This window comes from Haemorhous mexicanus, chromosome 7 (assembly GCF_027477595.1).
Source record: "Haemorhous mexicanus isolate bHaeMex1 chromosome 7, bHaeMex1.pri, whole genome shotgun sequence".
Taxonomy (NCBI): Eukaryota; Metazoa; Chordata; class Aves; order Passeriformes; family Fringillidae; genus Haemorhous; species Haemorhous mexicanus.
The window spans coordinates 40,037,603-40,054,459 of record NC_082347.1 but is presented as its reverse complement, the minus strand read 5'-3'; the positions used below and the strand labels follow the sequence as shown (position 1 = coordinate 40,054,459).

Below are 16,857 nucleotides of genomic sequence, written 5' to 3'. Positions count from 1 at the left end.
GGGAGACCCCCAAATTCCATCCCTGTGCTGGACTGGGAGTGAGGGGTGACTCTCCCTTCACACTCTGCTTCCCCCTTCCTAGCAGGGGCAGGGTCTGCCCCTGGCTCTGAGATTGTCTCCCCCTCTTGACAGGCCCTGATAAGCTTTGCTCCTTTTTTCCCCCCAGACATTTGTGAACGATATAGGAAGCTGCACTTAGGAAAAAAAGGCTGGGTTTTATCTCCTTCTTGAAGTATGAAGACAGTTTGTTGTTTATTGTCACCAAATGTATCCTGGGAATCTCTTACCCAACCTTTTATCTCAGGTGCAGTTTGATTCCAGCTCACTTTTTCTGTCGTTCTTTAAATTATCTTAATGAGGAAGAGAAAAAGTAAAGTTTTTAAACAGTTAAAAAAAAAAATAAAAAGAGGGAGGAAAAAACCCAAGCAAAAACAATGCAAAAAGCCCAGAGAGCCAATTAGAAACAGCTTTTCTTGCTGGATTGGGAAAGTATTCCATGGAGAAATCCTGCTTGACTACTGCCACTGCTTGCAGGACGTGGCTTTGGATCACGTTGCTGATTGACACAAGTAGGTGTGAAAAGATATTTCCAAACAAGGGCTCTGACTTTCAAAAAAAGCTTGTCTAGATTAAAATTGTTCCTTCCTCTCCTCTGTCCCTTCCTAAATAGGAGAGAAGGGCCAGGCCCAGTTCTGAATCTGTGCAGTGATGAAAGGGATATCAGAGTGGTGTAGAACGGCTTATCTTGGAGAGATAACACAGATGGCTTGGTCCTAGATGTATGTGCAACTCTATTTTTAGATTATTTAATTAGAAACAGGCATTCTCCATATAGAGAGAGGCCTTTTAGCTACTCACTGGAGCTCTCTGAGAGAGTTACAACCCAGTATCACTCTGTGAGTTATGATAATGTGATTTATATCGTTAATTTGTTTCCCAGAATTACTTTCAGTTTAAGATGAACCCTAGAAAAGATTTGTGGCTTGGTAGAAAGGTCCACGTGCTGTATCAGCACTTTTTTTTCCCCTTTGAATACTTCTTTTCCATGGAAACTTATAAATTAAATACACAAAAGTGCACATCAGGCTGTGGGAAGAACAACAGCTTCAGTGGTGGAGGAGAAGAGTAATGAATAGCTTGTCACATAAATATTGATCAAAAGCACAAAAGTTAAATACTGCTGTATTTGATGGCTAAATGGGATCTATTGTTCTTCAACTCGTTTCAAAGTGTTCCTCTGTTTTATTTTAATTGTATATGAAGTCAAAAAATGTATGTACTTGTGAGAGGGGAATGGTATTGCAATAGGATATATGGTAAAATAAATAATGGAGTGGCTATAAAAATGCCAAGGGATTCAAGTTATTTGTGTACAGATAATTGCCTGGCAATGATGGCCCCATTCCCCAATCCTTTAACTGTAAATACTCCTGCTTAACAATTAGTCCCTGGGAAAGCACACTCATCATTTAGTGCAGCCTTCTCTCCCATCTTGGAGATAAAGCTGTCCTTTTATTTACCCCAGGAGTCGCTGCAGTGTCTGTTGGAATCTCTCACTTGGAATCTGTCAGCAGTGATTATTAAGCTAATGACTTTCTCGTTGAGGGCCCAAACACTGTGCAAAAAATGTGAGATAATTCACACAGTCTAATGGCACAAACACGCAGGACTGCTCAGCAGCAGTGAGGAAATTCCATTTACTGAGGGAAAAAAAAGAAAATTTGCTTATCTCTAACCAGATTTTACTTTAATACAGTTGGGATGTGCTTTTTCAAGGACATCTCTTGATTTAGGTGCTCAGGTGTAAATTCGTTTAGGTGTTTAGGTGTAAACTTATGAAAGTTTCAATTTGTGACAGACAAAACCCAATTTTAAATTCAGACATATAATTAAATTATATTTAAAGAATCTTGGGTTCCCTAAGTGTAAATTAAGTGTTTTGTGTCTGGAGAGAACTGATCATTTACTGGGCACGTCAATTTTTCTCTCCACCTTCCCCAACTCAAGTCAAAGCTCTGTGAAGCCAAGGCCAGGATTTCTTGGTGGCACCATTTCAGAAATGTTGTTGCTTTTTTCCTGTTTGAAAGATGCCCATGCTGGTGCCAACACTTTTTGTAGAATCATGGAATCCTTTAGGCTGGAAAATACCCCGAAGTCTTTGAGTCCCACCTTTGGGCACCACCTTATCCAACAAACCACAGCCCTGGGTGCCACATCCAGTCATTTCCTTGAGGCTTCAGGGATGGAGACTCCAACACTGCCCTGGGGAAGCCTCATCCAATTCTTATCCGCTCTTTCAGTAAAAAATTATTTCCTAATATTCAACCTGAGCACAACTTGGAGCCTTTTCCCCTTGGCCTATCAGCATCCTGGATAGGGAAGAACAATTAAAAAATAAAATGTAGATACTTAAGAGAAGCTACTATGGAAATACCTCAATTTGTACAACTGTGTGGTGCTGTTTGTTTAGTTGGGGTTGCTAACATTTCTCCTGGCATCTTTTGTTTTTCAATTCAGAAAATGCATCATTTTCAGCGGGAATATTTTACTGGTACCTAATTCTTCTATGAACTGGATATAATATTCACTTGCCAAGCCTGAGCAGGCTGCTAAAATGAGTGGCTGCTCTTTGGAGTGTCCAGTTGTTGCTGCTGAGGAGAAAATGCTGCAGCGGGATCCTCAAGGGTTGTGCAACATCACCCTGGGCTTCAAACAATGGCTGCCCATATTCCCTGCAGATGTGATTTCCTCCTTCCCTGAAATATTGTGTGCATTGCAGCATGTGTTGATAGGTCATTATACATTAGAGCTCCAGTTGTCCTTCCCCTTCTCTTTTTTCATTTGCTCAGCACTTTGCCTTCTGTGTTGATTACCACCCCCCACCTCAGCGCTTGCTTTAAACACACAAGGGCTGGGTTCTGTTTTCCTTAAATATTTCTAAGGTTTGAACAAAGTGGTTTCATTTTATATCATTTAAGTGCAGAAAAAAAAAAAACAAACCCTCTTTTCCCCCCCACATATTTCCAGCTGAATATTTTTCTTCCAAACTTGGCTCGCGATTCACAAATCAAGCCAAGTTTGATGAGAGTTTGGGTAAGTGATGTTTTAGTACACAGAACACTTTAGGGAAGATTTTTTGAAGACCATCTGTTTGGCTTCAGCTTTTATCCTCACACCCTGTTAGGGACACAGAGGGCTTGGTGTGTGCCAGATCCCTGCAGCACAGGAGCTCTGGGTCAGGTAATATCAGTGGTGTTATTCTGGAGCCTGCACTCATCCCTCCTCCTGGGGAGGCAGGAGCCAGGCAGGAGATGTTTCACGTGGGCATTAAGGGGCTTTTGGCTCCATTTCTGTGCTTTAAAGGAATTTAGGAACCAGTGGAAATGATGTGGGGAAATGCTGCCTGGCAGGGTAGGCATGGAAAAGCTGCAGTGCCCAGTGTGGCATTGCCCTGGGCTGGAGCTGGCTTTGGACTCAGGGTTTGGTCCAGACTGTAAAATGCATGAAGTACATGAGAAATGGAAAGTATTTTGGGAGGGTTTGGTGTGATCAGCCGTGCAGGTAAACCCAGAGGGCTCAGGGAGTGGCAGCAGGACTCAGGTGTGGGGTTTTCTCTGGCCCTGTCTGTGTAGGACCTGCCATCCCATTGCTGGCACCTGCAAGGACTCAAAGAGAATCAGGACCAAAGGCTTTGAAAGATTGAATCTCTCAATTTTCTAAAAGCACATGGGCAAGTTAAGTACAGCTTTCCTTACTGGGGGATATTTTGGACATTTTGGTGAGTATGGATCTTTTGTAATCCTGATCTCTGTACCTGTCCAAGTGCAGTATTAACCTGTGGGTGCTCCAGTCAGGATACAGCTGCCATTCATAAAAATAAATGGACAGGTATTTGAGGACCTGCAGCCTGGAGCTCAGTGTGCTTCCTAAAAAGCCCTGTGAGAAGCTGGAAAGCCCTGAGATGGTCGAACTTGGTTGGAGTTTGCAAGTTGCCAGCCCAGGTTGCTTTCAAGTGATGGAATTTCAAGCAGGGATTTTGATTTTTTGATGTTAAATTTGGGGGAATATGTGAATCAATGAGCAAATTTTGCTGTGTGACTTCTTTAAAATAATTAACTGTGGGAAAGTAGCTGTGCACAATCTGCCTGTCACTGGGTTAGAGCCTTAATCCACCTGGGCCACCCTGAGTATCACAGGACTCTTTTAAAATACTGTCACTGGCCTCAATATAGAAACATAGATTGGAAAATCCTCCTCTCCCCCAGCTTGCAGAGAGTGAGAGCTCTTGTTCTGTGGCTTCCCACACCCCAAGAGATTGGGGTTGTGTTGGAGTCAGAGACAAGCAGAGGAAAAGAAAGAAAGGTGCTCACGGTGGGCAGAGTGGATGGCAAGACCTGCAGGACATTTCCAGCTCTCACTCCAACACCAGAGACTTCTAAATGCAAATAAATCAGAAATTCTTCTCCCCTCTGGGGAGGGGGCAGTGGATTCAGGGATCAGTAACACTGCTTTGCCAAGCTGGAGTGCTCAAGGCCAGACTGAGCTCCTGTGAATCTGTTTCCTTCCCTTGCCTGGGCTGGAATAAATCAGGGCTGCAAATTGAAATCTTAAAGAAGGGCTTTTAAAAAAAGGGAGAAAGAAAGATGAGAAGGCAGAGTTCCTTTTCTTGTAGCAACACTCTTTTTTTCTTTCTTGGTGTTATGTTATGCTTTGAATATAAACTCTAGCAATGAAATGTGAAGATAAAGATGAAAGCCAGCTATAAAATATATATTTAGACCATATTTCTTCTGGTTTTTAAGTGTGCACTTGTCACAGCTCTAAGATTGTGCATGTGAAGTGGCAGAGGATTACCATTTCCTGCTGCTTAGCATGCACTGCATCTCCCTTTGCTCCTGAAGAAGCAGCTTTTGCATCCCTGCCTGCCCCCTTCCTAAGCATTGTGCTGTGGATTGTATTCAGGAGCAAACACCAGGATCTTGGTTATTTGTGTGGAATTTTGGGCACTGATTGCGTGAATCTCAGTGTGAAATTCTCTGCTACCTATAAAAGTATCATCAGCTCTGACAGTTGTTGGTTATCTTTATGGTTCTCCAGATTTATCACTTCCATTGGCTGTTACACTGATGCTTTTCACCTTTTTGCATTTTTTTATGCCTTCACTCTAAGACCCTAGTTCAACACCTACAAAAATTGGGATTTTTTTTTTTTGCCATTGAGACAAAATACCACTGGCAAGAAGAGAAAATAATTTTAAATTTGTTAAAAAGCCACTGTAATTATGTTAGAGATTCAAGAACACATTGGGAGCTGCAAACTGGCAGAAGGGGCAAAGGCAGTGATAGCCAAGGTCTTATCCAGAATTTTGGTCTCCACACCAGTTCCAGATTTATTAGGAACTTACTGGGACATCACACAGCCTCACAGAATCCTGGAGTGGTTTGGGTTGGAAAGGACCCTAAAGTTTATATTTTTCCTCCCCCTGCCATGGGCAGGGATGCCTTCCACCACCCCTGGCTGCTCCAAGATCTCTCCATCGTGGCCTTGGGCACTTCAGGGATCCAGGGGCAGCCACAGCTCCCAGGGCAGATCTCTGTGCTGGTTCCCATTTCCCCTCTTTGCTACACCCCTTGTGTGGCTCTCCCTGGCTTTGATACACAGCTGAGGGGCTTACTCTGTCAGATAATTAATTTAGAGCTCAGTGTTTTCAAGAGCAAACCCATTCAAGTTTATTTCATAACTGGCATAGCCTTCGTGCAAGTGATAATTGTTTATATTCCCTTCAACCCAGCCTCCTGCTGTTCCTTTTCATTTGAAATAATTACCAAAGTTTAGACTTCCAGACAATTGTATTAAGGGGAGTCATACAGTGCTGCTTAAACAAGGCTTTGAAGGCTGAGAGGACAGCTTTCATAGCTCTTTCACATGGTTGTTTTACATATCTTGAGAGAGAGAGGCATAACCAGAATTTATAGTGCTCTCCATATTTTTTATGACTCATGAGCATCGACTATAAGAGGCAGAGCTGTGCTCTCTCCACGAGCTGTGTCATCAGCTGGGAATGCAGCTTGGCACAGGCAGAGGAACAGCACTAATCCTCCACAACCTTCCTTGGGAGATCCTCTCCTTGAGCCTTTAATTAATAACCTGGAAGTCATTAATTTAATAGCCTGGTAAACAATCTGATATTTCTTTTGCTTTTCCTTGTACTCATACTCCTGCCTTGTAGGGCCACTCTGAGGAGTAATTAGTGCCAGTGTGCTCTATTAGTTAATAACTCTTGTGTGTTTGTTTAATTTGGAAGCAGCAGAAGTTTTGCATGGACACAATCAGGGAAGGGAGCGTGGCACCTCCTCTGGCAGTCAGGGAATTTCTGTGTCCCAGTGAGCCAAAGCAGCTCAAAGCCACCCCTCTCACCTTACCTCGTCCAGGAGGAGGAAAACATGTTCCCTTCCTCCCATCCCACCTCGTTTAACCAGTTGATCCATCTGATAATTTAATTCATGTCATTTTTTAGAAATGCTGTAGGTGTGTCTGGTTCCAGGGACTTGCTGGAGCTCACACAGCAGCTCCAGGGCTGAGAAATTCCTGGAGCTGGGACCACCAATGAAAACTTGGTGTTGGTGATTGAGTGGGGAAAATTCTTTTCTGTGTCTGCACTGAATCAGTGCCCTGCTTCCAGCTAGATACACGAGGATTCATTTCCTGCCTGAGCCACTTGGGCATACTGGGAAGTGTGAAGCAACTGGGATTCATCCCAGAAAAGTCCATTGCATTTTTAGCCTAAGTGATACAGCGTGTTAAGTTTGCAGAGCTCTGTGTGAGTGCTCATGCTCAGGTATTACTGGAAGTGGTGGCTGTTTCAAAGAACAGAAAATGGAGAGCTTTGTAGGAGCAAGCCACCAGACAGACACCTCCTGCTCTCCCTGGGGGTTTGCAGCCTTCCATAGGGTGAAATTCCCCTTCATCAGCTTCTGTCAGGCTGAGCTGCTGGAGGAATTCTGTCATACTTGGCCAGGGGAGATCGCCAGTGATATCATGGTGGGGAGCTCTGCCTCCCAGTACCAGCCCTCGTGGCCAGGGGCTCTGCAGAGGGTTTGCTGGGGACCCACCAGCTATGAGGTAGTGTCTCAGATCCCAGCTCCAGCAATCCTTCAAAAGCTGATGGGGCTGGAGCAATCCACTTTAACTTGAGTTTTCAGGCTGGCATTTCAAAGGAGAAAAACAACCCCACAACCAAACAGATTGTGCTTTCTGCAGTAAAACAGGGGGGGGAAATATTTTGATTTTAATGATGCAGTTCACGTTAGCGACCCTTTAATGTGGGATTAAAATCTAAACCTAAGTTCCTGCCTTATGCTGGGTTTGTAAAGTGCTTGTACTGAGGCATTTTCATATTGAATTAATTTAGCTTATACTTGGCTATTTCACGTCTCTTGCAGCAGATCTTGCGAGTGTAAGGTATGAATTTCAGTGTTGGATTAAAAGAATGCTTTGCTTTCCAGCTCTGAGCATGTGATCAGTTTGGGGGTTTTTTTACAGGCAGGAGGAGAATCTCCCTTGTTCTCAATTCCTGTTGTGAGTGCCTTGGGTCAGACTGAAGCCTGGACTAGAGCAGGCTCTCTCCCACCAAGCACCCCTGGTACCAGGAATGTGCAGCTCCTGCAAGGAGCCCTTTGTGGACTTGGAGCAGCAGCAAAACTTGGGGCTTTTCCAAGGACTGAAATCCTCTGAGCAGGGGAAACCATGAGCTGCTGCCATATTTTGTGATGAGGACCCTTATTTCAGAAAGCCCCAGTAAATTGAGTTGTTCTCAGTGTGCATTTGAAGGGTGAAGAAGTAAATTGAGCTGGTCAATCCACTGAGTCCTACAGCTAACAAGCCCAGTGCCTTTGTTGTTGAATTATAATTCTATTTCAATGTGATTTACTCAAGCCCCAGTTGATTTGCCTCTTCTACAGGAATATTTCTCATTTTTCAGAATTGTAATGAGGAGTCATAGAGGTTATATGCAGTTTAAAGCCTGATAAAAAAATAATTAGGATTGATAATAAGGCTTTTTAAAATGCAGCAGGAATATCTTGACAATAAAAGGCTTTCAAGGTGTTGGTATTTTTCTAGAAATAAAAGACTGCCAAAAAACTCTGCCAGCTGCTTTCAAAAAGCTTGTGTAGATGAGTTAAAAATTATCTGTATCATTTTGGTATTGGAGCAGAAAGTTTGTGTTCAGTTTTCATCTCGTGGAATTGGTGTGTCCCATTTGTGTGGTGTCTTTCCTCAAGGACACAGCTCCAAAACACAATGGAGCTTTAGGAGCTGAACATTGCAATTTCCAGCCTGGCAGAGGTGCTGGGGTGATGGAGAGGCTGGGGGTGCAATCCCTGTGAGCTGCATTTCCACTGCATAGCGTGGGTGTGCTGGGGCTGCTGCCAGAGCCTGCAGGGTGTTCCTGGCCTTGGGCAGGGAGGTGCTGGGGCTGTGTCTGCCCAGTGCCACCACAGCTCTGCTGGTGACACTGGTATGGGGCTGTTTCTGCCCAGTGCCACCACAGCTGTGCTGGTGACAATGTCCTGGAGCTGTTTCTGCCCAGAGTCCCCATAGCTGTGCTGGTGACACTGTCTGGGGCTGTTTCTGTCCCCATAGCTGTGCTGGTGACACTGTCTGGGGCTGTTTCTGTGTCCATAGCTGTGCTGTGACACTGTCTGGGGCTGCTTCTGTGTCCCCATAGCTGTGCTGTGACACTGTCTGGGGCTGCTTCTGTGTCCCCATAGCTGTGCTGGTGACACTTTATGGGGCTGTTTCTGTGTCCCCATAGCTGTGCTGGTGACACTGTCTGGGGCTGTTTCTGTCCCCATAGCTGTGCTGTGACACTTTATGGGGCTGTTTCTCTCCCCATAGCTGTGCTGTGACACTGTCTGGGGCTGTTTCTGTGTCCTGACAGCTGTGCTGGTGACACTGTGCTGGGGCTGTTTCTCTCCCCAGAGCTGTGCTGGTGACACTGTGCTGGGGCTGTTTCTGTCCCCAGAGCTGTGCTGGTGACACTGTGCTGGGGCTGTTTCTGTCCCCAGAGCTGTGCTGGTGACACTGTCTGGAGCTGTTTCTGTGTCCCCATAGCTGTGCTGTGACACTGTGCTGGGGCTGTTTCTGTGTCCCCATAGCTGTGCTGGTGACACTGTCTGGGGCTGTTTCTGTGCCCATAGCTGTGCTGTGACACTGTCTGGGGCTCTTTCTGTCCCCATAGCTGTGCTGGTGACACTGTCTGGGGCTGTTTCTGTGTCCCCATAGCTGTGCTGTGACACTGTCTGGGGCTGTTTCTGTCCCCATAACTGTGCTGTGACACTGTCTGGGGCTGTTTCTGTGTCCCCAGAGCTGTGCTGTGACACTGTCTGGGGCTGTTTCTGTCCCCATAGCTGTGCTGTGACACTGTCTGGGGCTGTTTCTGTGTCCCCATAGCTGTGCTGGTGACACTGTGCTGGGGCTGTTTCTGTCCCCATAGCTGTGCTGTGACACTGTGCTGGGGCTGTTTCTGTCCCCATAACTGTGCTGGTGACACTGTCTGGGGCTGTTTCTGTGTCCCCATAGCTGTGCTGGTGACACTGTGCTGGGGCTGTTTCTGTCCCCATAGCTGTGCTGTGACACTGTCTGGGGCTGTTTCTGTGTCCCCATAGCTGTGCTGTGACACTGTGCTGGGGCTGTTTCTGTCCCCACAGCTGTGCTGTGACACTGTCTGGGGCTGTTTCTGTGTCCCCACAGCTGTGCTGGTGGCCCTGCCTGCTCTGAGGTGTGTATGCTCTCACTGCCCCAGCAGCTGAACACACTGGTGGTGGCTCTGTCCCTGGAGCCAGGGAGGGCTGCTGTCCCTCCCGTGTCCCACCAGGATGTGTCCAGCTCAGTGTGGGTCCCCAGCTCTGTCCCTGCCCAGCTCTGAGATGTGGCTGTGTTGTTCCCCTGGAGCTGCAGTCAGGCTCAGGAAAGGAGGAGCTCCTCAGTCCTGCCCTCATTCCTCCTGCCTCAGGATCAACTTTATTTGGCTTCTGCTGCGTGACCTTGTTCCCCCTTCCTCTTCTGGCCCTCTCCTCCACCAGGGTGGTTCCTTGGCAGGGTTCACCTCCTCTTTTGTTCCTCCTCTCTCCACTGACCACATCCTTTGAGGAGCATTCCCTGCATGAAAATGGTCTTTTTGGGGTGAACCTGCCAAGCCCTTCCCAGCCAGTCATCATTGTCTGGAGTGATTCCTGGAATCACAGAATGGTTTGGCTTGGAAGGGATCTTAAAGCTCATCTCATTCCATCCCCTGCCGTGGGCAGGGACACCTTCCACTGTCCCAGGGTGCTCCAACCTGGCCTTGAACTCTTCTAGAAACGGGGCAGCCACACCTCTGCCTGCTTCTGAGGTGGCAGCATTTTGCCTTCTGAGTTAAAATGAAACCTATGAATAATTTTAATATTTAGAAGAATTTTATTACCTGAGACCACCTAAGCGAGCACAGGAGCAAAGATTTTTAGCCAGAGCTGCTGCCTGGGGAGAGCAGGGTCAGATCTTCTCTGAGCTGCCCAAATTGTGTTGATTTTTGGGTGGATGTTATTTTCTGGCACAGTTCATCCCTGGGAGTGCTGGGCATGGCAGGATCCTCTGGGCAGCAATCCTGGCTGCAATCCCACCCTGGTGTCCCATTATTCACTTTAGCTTCACCCACTGCCTCCTCTCTGCTGTTTCTCTGTGAGGTACAGCCTGTCCTGGGACAGAAACCCTGCTGGCCAGGGAGACAAAAGCTCTGAGATGTGAGAATTGGGACAGCCAAGAGCCTCCCTGCCCCAAAAAAGGGCCCTTGCCCTGGCAGGGCTGAACCTGCCTTGCAGAGGAGGTTCTGGACATGGATCTGCTGCAGGAAAAGTCAACAAGAGGAATTTTGTCCTCAAAGCAGCTCCAAGCCTATTGCTGTGTTAGCATTGCCCACTCCCTCCAGGAGAAAGAGTGGGATCCCTAAATTCAGTGTATCCAACAGAAACTGCCTCTCTCTTGGTTTCAACAGACAGAAACGTCGTTGAAACCAGACTTTTTTTGGCATTTACTGGCATTACTAAGAAAGAGTTGGCCAGGAAAGCTGGCAGAAGGAGATGAGTTGGAGAAGCTTTAAAGATTTTTTTTTTCCTATAAAATGAATATCCAGGAGCTGTGTAAATGTAATTTTTTCAGTTTGAAAAGTGTATAGAAAGACAACATATACACATTTCTGACTGAAATACCATCTAAGCTGGCTGTGCCCTCCAAATTCTTTTCCCTCAATTAAAAAGATGGGGAAAAAAAATAAAAAGAAATGACAAAACAAAACAACACCTCAGGAAATCCCTAGAATGTTTATTCAGGAACAGAGCAGCCTGTTACAATCATTAGCTTGCAAAAGTATTTCTGTTATAGTCAGAGGGCAAAGTGAATTTTAACCTTTTATTGCCAAGAGATGTCATGTTTTTCATGGAGGAGCTACTGAGGTGTGTAAATTCCTGTGAATGAGTGAGTGGCATCTAAAAAAACCCAACCAAAGCCCCAAAGCACAGCCTGCAGAGAGAAACTAAAATCAATTCCAATGCCCACAGTTAAACATAAAGTACTACATTTCATGCTTTATTGAGTTGCTATTTATTACTTAATTTCTGCTTGTAAAAAAGGCTACAATTGAAGCAAAAAGAAATTTCAAAATATCTGACTCCCTTTTGCCTTACGAGCTCAGTGTGGAATTGCCAGCTGCTGTGGGGTTTTGATTATAAAGGGAAAAAAGGGCTGGATTGGTTTAAAATGTGATCTGTGGGAACCCTCCAGAGCAGGATCTTTCCCAGGAACCCCAGAGGAGAGAGAAAAGAAAGGAAAATGCAGCTCCAGGGAGACCCAGGGTCAGGAGCCTGGGAACGCTGCTCATCACAGGGGCAGAGTTAGGAAGTGGATGGAAACTCTTGGGATTTTAGAGATGGGAACCTGAATTAAAATTCTCAGTGCTCAGTGCAGTCAAACATCTCCCCTTTATTGTCCTGCCCCTTCCCATCTATAAAATGGGAATAAAGTTTAACTCAGGCAATGGGCCATCAATTTGATTTTTGTACTTTTTCAGATTAAAAGTGTTATTTGTGTTCCTGCTTCGGCTGTGCCACCTTTAGGAGCCAGGAATTTGCTGCTCTGGGGGAAAGAGGGATGTCTTGCACGTGTGGAAAAACCCCCAATGTGCTCTTTGAACAAGGGAAGAGATATTTTCAAGATTTTAGGTCTCAAGCAATGAAAGAGGAGGAGTGGTTGCAGTGCTGAGCATGAGGATTGTCACTGTTGCAAACTTGGAGGCAATTTGAAAACATCTTGTAAATATTGTGAAGAAGATTGAGTGAGATTTTGATAGGGTATGATGAGCCTATAACTCAGTCCAAGTTTAAACAATCACCTTTCTTTGATGGAGATCAACAGGGACATAAAACCACTTGAATTTAAGAAATATTTTGATTATTAATATTTTGGTTTAATGTGTATCTCTCTGTTATATGTACATTTTTACTTCTTTCAACCATGCAATTTAATCACCAAGCACCAATTTGTTTTTAAAATTGCATTTATCAATATTATCCCACTTCCACACATCTATTAATTAATTTAAAAAGAAACCTCAATGTGTAGAATGGAAATCAGCTCCAATTTCAGAGCCTTCATGGAATTAGTATTTAGCAGTTTCCCTAAATCTGTGTGAGATGGAGACAACAACAGCTGGATTTGAGTAAATTCTTTTGTGGGGAGAACCACAGTGCTGAACTTTGCTGTATTTGTATTAATGGGGTGGATATATCTATATAGATCTATCTATAGAGATAGATAATTATCAATATATGTGCATATATATCTATATATATATATAGATCTCTATCTATACTTACACAGGTGCTCTGTTTCCAACCTTATCTCAGGATTCTGCTCTCAAACCAGGTTTTGAATTTGTTTTTGCAAAACTCTGTGAGGAAAAAGCAGCTGCATAAGGCTACAGCAAGATGTGGCATTGAAATCCAATCAGGAAATCAAGGAGTGGAGAGGGAGGATGCACAGCATGGAGTGCAACTCTTATCAGTGCTCTGCTTTTCTAGGACAGGTTATTAGGGAGGAATTTCATTTAGGAGCTGAGGGTTTATCAGTGTGTGCCCTTGTGATGGACTCAGCAATGCTATAAACTTCATATATGGAGATGGAGTTCTTCTAGTTTTAGAATAAGGCATTGAGGGGGAAAAAATAGCATAATGTAAAAGAAATAAAGGCTGTTCCAAGTGTGGATATTATCTGTGCCATCACTGCACAGCTTCACACTGCAGGAGGATCAGCTGCTGCAGCTTTTTTGGCTGATGTGGATGAAATCAGTGTTTTCTGGAGCTCCCCATTATTGTCTACATTCCTAATTCAATTACTTTGAGGCAGGTAACAAAGGGAGACTTTGATATTTCTGTGCAAAAAATACAAAATAGCATTTGAAAATTCTTCACAGCCCTATTTACTAAACAATTTAGACAAAGAGTCCAGTCTCTGTTTGAAGGCTTCAAAGGCAATGTTGGCTTGTTTTTCCAGCAAAATCTTTATTTTTTTCAGTGCAAGAAAAATCAATACAACCCTGGTAAATCAAAGCTGTGGCTTACCAAGGTATGTTCCTTAAGCTCAGTTTGAATTCTGACATTGGCCATCCCACTCAAGCCAAATTATCTGGTAATACCAAGATGTGCTTGGTTTTTTTCCAGCAGCCATGGTGTAGTTTTAATGAGTTTGCATTCTCTATTTTTATGCTATAGAAAAAGATTTTCTTGCCAGAGCAGTGAGAGTTTCAAAAGTTCCTCATGAACCACAGTGAAGTTGTTTTCCTGCTCTGTCCCTTTATTGTGCTGGCTGGCACAAGAGGTAGTGAGAAATTTATTCAGCCTAAAAATAAATAAATAAATAAATATAATTAAAAAAAATACATAAAAAGAAAATATTCTATATTTTTATATTCTAGATAAAGATCTCCTTGCAAGAGCAATGAGAGTTTCAAAGTTCCTAATGAACCACAGTGAAGTTGTTTTCCTGCTCTGTCCCTTTAGTGTGCTGGCAGGCACCTGAGCTAGTGAGAAATTTATTCAGCCTAAATATAAATGAATAAATATAAAATAATAAATAAATGAAATACATAAAAATAAAATATTCTATATTTTTATATTACATACAAATACTTCCTTGCCAGAGCAATGAGAGTTTCAAAGTTCCTCATTAACCACAGTGAAGTTGTTTTCATGCTCTGTCCTTTTAGTGTGCTGGCTGGCATCTGAGCTAGTGAGAAATCTATTAAGCATAAAATAAAAATTATTAAATATAATAAATAAAAATATTATTTATTTTTATATTATATACAAATACTTCCTTGCCAGAGCAATGAGAATTTCAAAAGTTCCTCATGAACCACAGTGAAGTTGTTTTCCTGCTCTGTCCCTTTAGCCTGCTGGCAGGCACCTGAGCTAGTGAGAAATTTATTCAGCATAAAATAAAAATAAATAAAAATAAAATAATAAATAAACAAAATACATAAAAATAAAATATTCTGTATTTCTATATGCTATACAAAGACTTCCTTGCCAGAGCATTGAGAGTTTCAAAAGTTCCTCATGAACCACAGTGAAGTTGTTTTCCTGCTCTGTCCCTTTAGTGTGCTGGCTGGCACCTGAGCTAGTGAGAAATTTATTCAGCATAAAATAAAGTCGCAGCAATTTATTGCTGTCGTTGCCTATCCCACAAAATCACTCCTCTGCATCCCTTGGAATGCACAAATTTGCTCCTTCAATTTTAGGGAGCTGCTTTATTGATGCAATGTCACCGTCACAGCCTTGCTGCAGGGAGAGGAAATAACTTGTATTTAGCCTCAGGCAAAGTTTGTGTGTTCAAGGTGTTCTTATCTGTGAATTTTGATTTGCAAACTGCAATTTGATGGAGTTGTTTGGGGGGGGTGCAGCTGCTGTAACTGCTTTATCAAATGCCTAATGAAAAGGATGTTTACTTAAAAACATCCTGGATGTAAAAACAAGTGTTTGTTGTCCGAGGGGAATAATGCAGCATCTCTCAGCTCAGGAATCCCTTGGGATGAGTGCACACAGGGCATCTCTGCTCTTCCTGATTCTTCCCCTAACTGTAACCAAATTAGCCAATCCTCAAATGTTATTTTCTTGTGCCCCTTGAGGGGTTGACTTAGTTCCTCTCTGAAATTCTTCAGTCTTCTGGTGATCAAGGTTTCTCATTTAGGCTGGCATGTGGCCCTAACACGCTCCTTCCCTCATCACCTCAGGAAATCAGCAGTGGGGGGACCCCTGCAGAGCCCTGCTCTATTGATATGTTGATGAGCCTGGAGGAAAATTTCCAGAAGTGCTGGATATACTTTTAGACCTTCCAGAAGGCTCTGCCTGGCTGCTGTGCTTCAGAGCCCTGCTCTGAGCACACCATGCTCGCTGATATTGGGGATACAACCACGGCACCCCTGAGTGGGAGCCACTTCCTACCTACAGGGACACCCCTGAACCTTTCCAGGAGCCTTTTTTATTCTGCTCAAATATATGGCTTGGCTGTAAAAAACCCACCAATATGTCAACAATCTGTTATTTATAACAGCAAAGTTGTATACACTTGTGTAGTTGAATGTTATTTAAATATGTAAAAAGTGCAGTATTAAGGTTTGGGGTTTTTTTTTTGGTAAAGGAGTGGTAATTCAGTAGTTCAGGTGCATATCTCAGTGTAAGGTTGGACTTGTTGCTGTCTGGAAAAACAGAAAGCAGTGGTAAATGGCTCAGGAGCAGCAGTGGGGTGAGACTTCTTCATTCCGTGAGAAGTGGTGGAGTCACCATCCCAGGAGGGATTTACATTTAAGTGGATGTGGCACTTGGGGACATGGGTCAGTGGTGGCCTTGGAAGTGCTGGATTAAGGGCTGGACTCCATGATCTGAGAAGTCTTTTCCACCCTAAAGGATTCCATGATCAGAGGGGTAATTTCCAACCTAAGCCATCCCAAGGTTCAGTGGTTGATAACATGGGGGCTGGAGGACTCAGGAGTGCAGGTGGGAGGCTGAGGATGTCACAGGAGACTCAGCCCCAGGGACTGGAGATGTTTGGTAATAGCTCCTCCTTGAATAATTCCTGGGAAGGAAAGCAGTCATTAAAATAAATGAGGGAGATTACACACCTGGGAGGACAAGGGAGGGAGAGCCAGGAATGGCTGGAGAAACCATGGCTGTGGTGAGCAGCGAGGGGCTGGGGCTGTCAGCGTGGAGAGGAGGAGGCTGAGCAGGGCCCTGATGGATCCTGCAGGGTGGAAGTGGCTGCAGGGAGAGAAGAGGCAGTAATTAGTCTGTGGGACACTGTTAGATGTGCTCCTGTCTAGCAGGGACAAGAGGAATGGTCTTACAAGGCAGCGAGGAAGAGCTCAGTAATAAAGATAATGAGAAAAGGATGTATTTACATGCATATCATGAGGGAGGGAGGATAAAGGTCTCTGAGTGCACTGGAGTTTCAGAAAAGCCAGAGAAAAGCTGCTAATGAGAGTGGTGGAGTTGATCCTGACATGGGGCAGGAGCCTCTGAGGTCCCAAAAACCACATTTTCTATGATTGGGTGCAAAGTGGAGACTGTTCCTTCTGCTTCATGGAACCTCCTTTGGGAACTCTGCCATCTCTGCATTACAGGGGATAAGATTTGGATTTTTCTGGATTTTTAAGTACCTGAAACTTCATAGGGAACCCTTTTCCTCTAAGGTTCCTGGGCAGGAATCTCTGAGGTCCCAAAAACCACATTTTCTATGATTGGGTGCAAAGTGGAGACTGTTCCTTCTGCT

At 44.2% G+C, this 16,857-nt stretch overlaps 1 protein-coding gene across 1 annotated transcript in view; it reads left to right on the top strand.

Annotated features, from left to right (window-relative positions):
* Positions 1-16,857, top strand: part of ADAM12 (ADAM metallopeptidase domain 12) — a 180,851-nt gene that overhangs the window by 18,424 nt on the left and 145,570 nt on the right. The gene's annotated exons all lie outside the window — the stretch shown is intronic.